We start from the raw sequence: 9,448 nt of genomic DNA on the forward strand, positions 1-9,448 counted from the left end.
GACGCTTCTCCCCATCCCTGTCTCTGTCTCATACCCATCCCCTTCTATCCCTTCCCCCAACCCCTTTGGGTACCCTTTGGCACTTAGTCAGTCATTTAGTCATTGGCCCGGCGGCCGTTGAAGTCGCCTGGCGACGACGTCGACGCGACGTCGACGATTGCGTCTGTTATTATTTTATGTGCTTTTCTTTGTCTTTTGCACCAATTTCTGCAAAAATTTACTTAAATGCGCCAGATACACACACGCAACATGAGCCAAGCCAAGCCAAGACCAAAATCCAACTCAAAGGTATCGTTCTACTCTCACATACATATATACATATGTATACCATACTACATATATATATATTTGTATTTATTTGTGGTCCATCGACTTTGGCTCATAATCCACTTTAATTTGTCTTTGGCTGCCGCTTTTGTGTCTCGACTGTCTTTTTTCTTGTGTATTTGTTTTTGTTGTATTCCTTTGTCGAAGCCAAAGAATTTTAATTGAAACGAGTTTCAGTCTTTTGTCCTCATACTAAATAAACTCTAGCCTAGACATGGGTCAAGTTCTTGGCCGAAACTAAACTCCCACAAAAGCGAATCAAACTGGTCACAAACTTGTGGCAGATGGCAGCAATGAATTGAGTTGATTTGCCAAGAGATGCATTGAAAATTACAGCACTGATTTTTATATGCTTTCAAAATAAAAAATTAAAAAAAATTAATGTTTTTTGTATTCTATTTCATACTTTTACAAATAAATAAAACAATAAATTAAAATAATTTTACTTATTAGTAATAAAATTAAATAAAAATAAAGAATTGTAAATTTCAAATCTTAATCAAAATATGAAAATATATATACGAAATAACAATTTTAATTCAGAAATTGTGAATATTTGCCAAATAAAGAAAATTGATTTGGATTATTAAAAGTGAAAAAAAAAACAAAATTTCAATCATGAAAACTCATAATTATTAGCTATTTAATATTTAAAAAAAATGTCACTAAATAATAATTTTAAATTAGCAATTGAGAATGAATTTCGTCTTCCATTTCATATTTTTGTCAAACAGAGAAATATAGTTTATTTTATATTAAAATAAAAAAATTAAATTTATCCAAGGAAAACTTATAATGTTCAATCAGCAATTTGTATTCTTATTTAAACATTGCATAAGTTTTTCTGAATTTTTTTAATACTATTTAATTTGTATACAAGCTCATATTATAATAAATAAATAAATTAAATTAGCACTAAATAGATTTCCACTCTCTAAATACATTTCAATACTGTATCTAATTGTGAAACGGAATTCGTTAAATTGAAATTAAATCACTTTTGCCGTCATCTTTTAATATTCAACAAAATTAAATCTATTTGAACAGTTCACTATGAATATTTTGAAACGAGTTTTGTTTAAATATTCAATGTTTGTAAGTTGAATTATATTTACTTGACTTATTTAACTTTCAGTATGCTAATAATGTTAATTGCTTGTAATGTACTTAGATTTTAACAATCTTGTGTCAAATGGGTACCGTTATTGCTTTGATGTCCCAAAAAAAAGGATAACTAATGTCTGAATAAACTACTACAATAATGTAAAAAATTTGCAATGCAAATAAATAATCAATCTTGTCAATTTTAAGTGACGTGTTTACATTAAAGAAATAGTTTTATTTGCTGCTAAATTTATAAGTATAAAGTACTACAATTATGTTATATGGTATAATGTTACATTTTGTGAAATAAGATGATAAGGCCTAGAAATATGGTAAAATATTCAATTGAAATCTAAAATGTTTTATTGACTATCAATAAAAAAAATCATATACAAAAATCAATAAAATGAAATATGAGGTATTTTCATATATTTTCATAATAAGCATAAAAACTTTCCAAATTACAAATCGTCAAAAAAAAAACTGAAGAATTTAAACTTTTAGAATTTCAGTCTAGTGTGTTCGACTGTGATATACCTGCTTCATATTGAATAAAAACAAAATAGTACGGTATTCGTCATAAAATATACCAAAATAATATACTAACGAATACGAAAATATACCGAGGTCTACAATTGATCACAAAATAAAACGGACCCTCAGACAAAAAAAACATAGCGCAATTAGACGCAGTTGATCAAATGTATATATTTACATAATATGTACATTTTGTGAACAATGTCTAATGTACATAATATGTACATTTTATGAACTGTGAACTGTCTAACTGTGAAACCAAATGCGTGAAATTGAAATTAGTTGAAATCTCTTTATAAGCAACGCAAATCAATCTATTTCAACAGTTCATCATGAATACAGAAGTAAAGCAAATCCTGTTTAAATCTTCAATATTTGTAAGTATGATTAAAGTTTTAGTTTACTTTACCTTTCAGTATGCTAATAATATTAATTTCATAATATATAATTAGATTTTGACAGTCTTGTGTCAATTTGGTGGCATTCCGTATCCGGTTGGACCACCAAAGGGATAATCAAAATCTGATGGAACTGTTGCTAATCAATTTTGTCAGCTTCAAATTATGATCTTAAATTGTCGTGTTTTCATTGATAAAATTGTTGCATATGCGGTTTAATATTCAAGAATAAAGTACAATGAAATAATATAATTTGTTCCTTGTTGTGGAATAAAATATGATAATGCCTAGATATACATGTGCATAAATATTTTGTTGACCCTTAACAGATCATATCTTTACTACATTTATTTGTAGAACAAAAAAAATGCATTCAATACAAATTGTATAAAATGCTAAATGTTATTTTCAAGATAAACATGAAACCATGCCATTTTAAAAATTATTTATAATAACCATTAAGATTTCAGACTTAACTAAATCAAAAATGTATTCAAAATGAATATCTAACATTGAGGCTTAATTTCATATTCAAGTAAAAAAGGAAAATGACAAAATAATTATAAGATAATATAATCATTGTAAAGAATTTCAACAGCAGCAATAAAAAACTCAACTGACAATTCCTATTTTATTTTAATGAAATTTTTGGTAATATTTCAATAAAAGAAAAATTGCATTCAACATTAAAATTGTTTAAATAAAAACAATGAAGTTCGACAATACAAATAGTTGCAATAACTGACAATTTCATTTTGAATTCAATTAGTTTTGAGATTTCAATAAGAGAAAAATGCATTCAAAGACTTAATCAATAAAACACTAAGAATTTATTCTCATAATTCAACAAACATAACAATAACAAAAAGCTATAAAAGCCATAAGCAAAAGAAATTAATATCAATAACAATTGTCAATAGCCAATTTCTTATTTATTTCAATTAGATTTGCGATTGCAATAATAGAATTTTGCATTCCAAATCTAACTCAATAAAACATTAAAAATGCTTCCCATAACACAACAATAACAAATAGTTAGAATAACCATAACCTTTCTAAATAATATCAATAAACAATTGTCAATAGACAATTTCTTATTTATTTCAATTAGATTTCAGCAGTTGCATTCTTTGCATTTCCACAGATCTAGTTGAGTTCTTGCTGTTGCATAGCTTGCTTTGCATTGCATTCCAGATGCAGATTCAACTTGCGAACAATGAGAACAACAATCCGGATTTCGCGTATTTTGACAATCGTGCTCAGTTTCTATTGAGAGTCGTCTTTCGCTCTGGCTGCAACTCGATTGCCATTTACTGAGCCCAAACGCAAATATAGCTGACAAAACACTCGACACCTGATGGCATCTTCTGGATTCCATGGCGCAGACATCGAGTTTAAATGTGGCCTAAGCTGAGCTCAGCTCAGCTCCAAGCAATTTGTCTAGAGCAGCCGAGGAAACCAACCAAACTGGTCGACTGCACGTGTGTGTGAAAGAGAGCAGAGAGAGAGCGAGGAGAGCTGAGAGCGAAAGAGAATCTAAACTGGTCAAGTGCAGGGACAGGGACAGGGACCAGAGACCAGAGTCAGAGACAGGGCCAAAACCTGAGCCGGTTGGTCAAAACGACAAACAACAAACAGCAATTTGCAAAAACTATTGACCTCAAAGTGGAAATGGCCACTGCACACAGCAGTTGCCCAGGCATCAAGATGCAGTTTGGAGATGAAGATGGGAACATGGATTCGAAGTTTGAGTTGAAGTTGGAGTTGGAGTTGCAGTTGAACCTTTCACATGTGAGTGAGTTAACTGCGCCGTCTGCTAATTGAATTCCAATGCCAATGCCAAAAACAATATTTGGGGGGCTATTATGTTATTATTACCAGCCCAAAAGTCAGACGCGTTCCTCAGAGAACCATTTGCCCTTCACTTAAAGCAACTTTCTTTAGCCTGGGCGAGCGTTAATATCGTGCCGCTTTTGTTGGCCTTCCGTATCATTAAATTCACACTCAAAATATGCGAAAAAGAGTGCGGCGACTCAATTGGGAATTATGTTGTAATGCGTTGTGGTAATTACAATTTGTGGCCGGGTTAATGCGCATGTGCAACAACACGTCAACACACACACAGACACGCGCAGACTGCATTGGGGAAAGAGATCGAAAAAGAGAGCAAGAGAGAGGAGGGGGGGAATGATCAGTGAACAGACATTGGCAACAGGAATGAAATTTGAAACTGGCTACGCTTGTAAAATGGCCCAAACATGCGCCACAGTTGCCAACAGTGGCAGGCAACCGATCAAGCGACAGTTTTTTGGATAACACCACAGGAGCGCAGTGCGGTGATGAACGGGCCTTAAAGTATTATAAAGGGAAATAAACCTGAGAATAAAATTTTAATGAAATCATAAAATAAAAATGAAAAGAATGAAAATCAATGCATAAATATATCTTTGTTAAACAATAATCATATAAAAGAAATTAACAATAAAATAGTAAATAAATACAATGAATAATAATAAATGAAAATGAATAATCTTACAAATAAAAAACTATAATACATATCCATAACATTAAAAAAACTAATTATAAAAACTTAACTTATTAATAAAGAAAATAAATTTTACGTTAAACTGCTAGATACTGAAAAATTACGTTAATAAGTTTACGAATAAAATGGTCTGAAATACATATTATAACTTATTAATAAAATTAAATATAAATATGTTCATATAATAAATTTCTATTAGTCGCTTTGTTCTAAGTTATTTTTAATATCAATGCTAAGTTAATATTTTGATTATTTGTTTCTTAGCACTAACTGAAGCTTATAAGTTATGCAACTCGTCACTAAATATTTTATTATATTATTTATTTTGTGAATAGTGCGTGAAATTGAAATTTCAATCAGTTTTGCTGAAATAAAAAAAATCGTTTTATAGGCGACATAAATTAAGCTCTTTCAACAGTTCATTAAATATTTAATATTTGTAAGTCTGAGTAAAGTTTTAGTTTACTTCCTAGTTTACTTACCTAATAATAACAATTTCATATTATATAATTAGATTTGGACAGCATTGTGTCAATTTGGTTCCATTGCGTCTACGATGGCCCAACGACAGGGACAAAAGGGATAACCAAAATCTGATTGAACTTCTGCTTTATATTTTTATATAAATAAGCCTTTTAAAAAATATCAAATATGATCTTAAATTGACATTAATGAAATAAATGGTGTTAAATAATCAAATATAAAGTACAATGAAAGAATATAATTTGTTACTTCTTGAGAAATAAAAGATGATAATGCAAATAAGATATTTGCCTAAATGTTCTCTTGACATTTAACAGACCAAATATTCGGTGTATGTATTTATCAATTGATTTAAAATGTATTCAATGCAAATTCAATAAAATGCTAAAAGAAATTTTCATAATAAACAAAAACATGAAGAATTGGAAATAGTTATAATAACCATTAAGATTTCAGACTTCACTAAATCAGAAATGTATTAAAAGTGAATAAAATATAAAACATTGCGACTTAGATTTATAATACAAGTAAAAAAAGGAAAATGACAAAATGGTTTTAAAAACTATAATCTTTGAAAAGAATTTTAACAGCAGCCATTTCTAACTCAACTGACAATTCCTATTTTAAATTTCCTTTGAAATTTATGGTAAGGCTAAGTTAATAGTTTAATTATTTGTTTGTTTAGAACTCTTCACTAAATATTTTATTAAATTATTTATTTTCGGAATGGTTCATTAGACCCGCTTCCCATAGCGTAGAAGGGTATTATAACTTTGTGCCGGCAGGAAATGTATGTAACAGGTATATACGACGATCTTGCCATGTCCGTCTGTCCGTATGAACACCTAAATCTCAGAGATATATATATATATTTTTTTTTGACAGCATTTGTTACGTTTGCACGCAGATCAAGTTTGTTTCAAATTTTTGCCACGCCCACTTCCACTGCTTACGCTCAACAGCCCTTTATTTAAGAACATTTTGTTCTTGAAGCAATTCTAAAACTGACTTCAAATTATTCGAACGTTCTTACTTGAGAATTTTCAATATCCCCAAGAACGAACGTGTTTTTTTCTCTTCTTTTTTTTATAATTTCCTCCAAAAATTTTACATTTATTGAACTCATTTACCAAACATAAGCACGGAACTTTTTCGTTAGCATTTCGAAAGAAACGCGGGGGAAGCGAAAAATAAATATTTTAAATATTTTTTTCACTGACCTATTGAGTTATTTCTTTATAAGCAGGCGTAATCGTTTTTCAAATTTTTAAAATGTTGAAAATAATCTTGTTGAATCTTTCTTTATTTATTTGAACATTGAAAGTAAATTGATAGTTTGTCATATGTTAATATGGAAGACTTTCAATTCATATAATGAATTGCTCTTCTTCCGCGCCCTTGGTTGCGCCCTTGGCCGCGCCCGCCGCCGCGGGTAGTAGTAGTTCGTAACCACGGTGTGGTGACTACTGGATCACGACATTCTGATGGTTGTAAGCCAAATGCGATTAAAGCAATAATTGCAAGTGAAAATAGGATATGCAGCTGCATCTTTTCTAAATCGTACTAGTTGATTGTGCGAGTGGCTGTTTTGCTTTTATAGCAGCACAATTATATAAACAAGTTGATGCGAGACAAATTTCTATATTCTGTGCAAATTGGTATATCGTATTCTATGGACTAATTGTATTATTTCTGCTACTACTCATAATATGTATGAAACATAAAACTGATATGCCATAAACCATGCAAATGTCAGCAGTTTATCAATTTGATATTTATTTATTATTTGAGTATTACGCAATTAGTTATTTTTATATTCGCTACCCATAGGGTAAATGGGTATTATAACTTTATGCCGGCAGGAAATGTATGTAACAGGCACAAGGAGGCATCTCCGATCCCATAAAATATATGTAGTCTTGATCAGCGTCAACAGCCGAGACGATCTAGTCATGTCTGTCTGTCCGTCTGTCCGTATGAAATACTGGATCTCAGAGACTATAAGAGAATGGAGCTATAATTTTTTCGACAGCATTTGTTATGTTTGCACGCAGATCAAGTTTGTTTCAAATTTTTGTCCACCCTACAAATGGGTAGCCTACGCCTACTTACTAGAGGTCTTATTTGCTTTGGATGGCAATCTGGTATATTTTGCAGTCTAAACAATTATTATATATTGAGTTTAGTACCATCGCAAAAAAAACCATTTGACATATTTTAAAATAATATTTGTGGTATATTATTTCGGTATATTTAACAAAATACCGCAATATTTTGTTTTTATTCAAAATGGGTAGCGGGTATCTCACAGTCGAGCACACTCGACTGTAGCTTTCTCACTTGTTTTATATTTGATAGCGGCCCTATCGACTGGCGCCTAAAACCCTCAGCGCGCTCCTGCTTCAACTGCCACAACTGGCTGGCTCAGACATCGAAGTGGTTTGCAAAGCAGCTGCAGCTCCCAACTGCAAGTTGGCGCGCACGCAGGTGCTGAAAACTTAATTATTGTATAACGCAGTGTGGACGACGACAACGATTCCAACTCCGACGATGCGATGTTGACTCCGTCTCCGACTTCAGTTGGAGGACGATGACAAAGGATGGCGATGGCGAATGGCAACGGAGTCGAGTTAATTAATATTTCTGGCTGGCAGCTCGAGTTTATGTTAAAAAGCAAATGTTTTATTAATTTTCTTAATTAATTTTATGCCATTGAGCGCAGCTTAAATGTCAAAGCAAATCACGCGCCAACTCGCTGCACTTGCTTTCTTTTTTCAACGTGCAAGCGAAACGGCCAAAAACAGGTTTCGATGGCGCAGGCGCCAAAGCGCATGTTAAGGCTAATTGTAAACAGCTCCCAATAAAAACAACAACAACAAAAAAGCGCAGAAGAAGAGCCAAACACAAAGCAGGACACTAAACAATTAGCGCACGCGCCTAATTAATTAAGCCAAGTTGGTCAACTTTTTTTTGATGATGATGATGATTAGGCGAGCGATGAGATAAACGTGAGTATATGGCTCATATTTGCACATAACTGTCATTGGCAGTAACTATTTATGACTTAAACGACGACGACTCCCCGTTGCATATTCTCACAGCCTCTGGGACAACTTGCAACTTGCAACTTGCCACTGCCACTGCAACGTCGTCTCATGATGCCCCAAGAATGTGGCCAATGTGGCCGTCAGAGTCATCGTGAATGCTGCTGCAGTTGAGGAGAAAAAAAAAACAAGTTTCCCCCTTCGTATATTGAAAAAAAAAATGCAATTGAATGATTGATTACTTGACTGATTGATGATTGAAGGTCTCAACTCGGTTCGTCTTGGCGCATTTCGGTTTCGCTTTAAGTGACTGCTGACATGTTCACTGGGTGTTTTGGTGTTAATTACAGCGCCAACTCGACTCATGCCCCATTCCAGCGACATCAATTACTCTACTCCTATTCGCATTCGCAGTCGCATTCGCACTCTGCGAATAAATAAATACGAGTACTCGCAGCTTGCACAATTAAATGAGCAACTAATTAACTAACATGTGCATTCAGCTGCAGCTAATCGCCATTTAACTGTCCACAAAATGCCAAAACTCAAAGCATCGACTCAACTCTTTGCTGCTTTGTTTGGTTTATTGGCATCATTAAGAGTTAATAATAAGAATTTTATGCTCATTAGGCAGCCAATGAAATACTAGAAAGCTAATGCTGGGATTTAACATTAAATAATTATAGATACTTTGTTCTCAAGTTCAAGTTTTTCATCACTTTATGGTTTAATTTTTCAACGAATAAAGTGACACATGAGAATAACTTCTTTTCATTTAAAAAATATGTCTCTGTATCTAAGAAAGAAAACTTTCATTTTAATTTTAAATTTATCGACTGCATATATTTTTTATATACATATATTATAAAAATAATTATAGATTCTTTGTTATCTTGAATTTCAATCTCATAACAAATAAATTGAGATAAATTTTATATATTTCATTTCAGTTAGTTACCAACATGTTTATCATCTAAATAAATTTACATAAATAAATATATTTTACATAT

General features: G+C 32.0%; 1 long non-coding RNA gene across 1 annotated transcript; it reads left to right on the forward strand.

Moving 5' to 3' along the window:
• Nucleotides 1–2,256: 2,256 nt before the first annotated feature.
• Nucleotides 2,257–2,613, forward strand: LOC132792695 (uncharacterized). The gene is made up of 2 exons (XR_009633034.1): nt 2,257–2,345; nt 2,421–2,613. It is a non-coding gene; the product is annotated as an uncharacterized LOC132792695 (long non-coding RNA).
• The last annotated feature ends 6,835 nt before the right edge of the window (nt 2,614–9,448 follow it).

This window comes from Drosophila nasuta, chromosome 3 (assembly GCF_023558535.2).
Source record: "Drosophila nasuta strain 15112-1781.00 chromosome 3, ASM2355853v1, whole genome shotgun sequence".
Taxonomy (NCBI): Eukaryota; Metazoa; Arthropoda; class Insecta; order Diptera; family Drosophilidae; genus Drosophila; species Drosophila nasuta.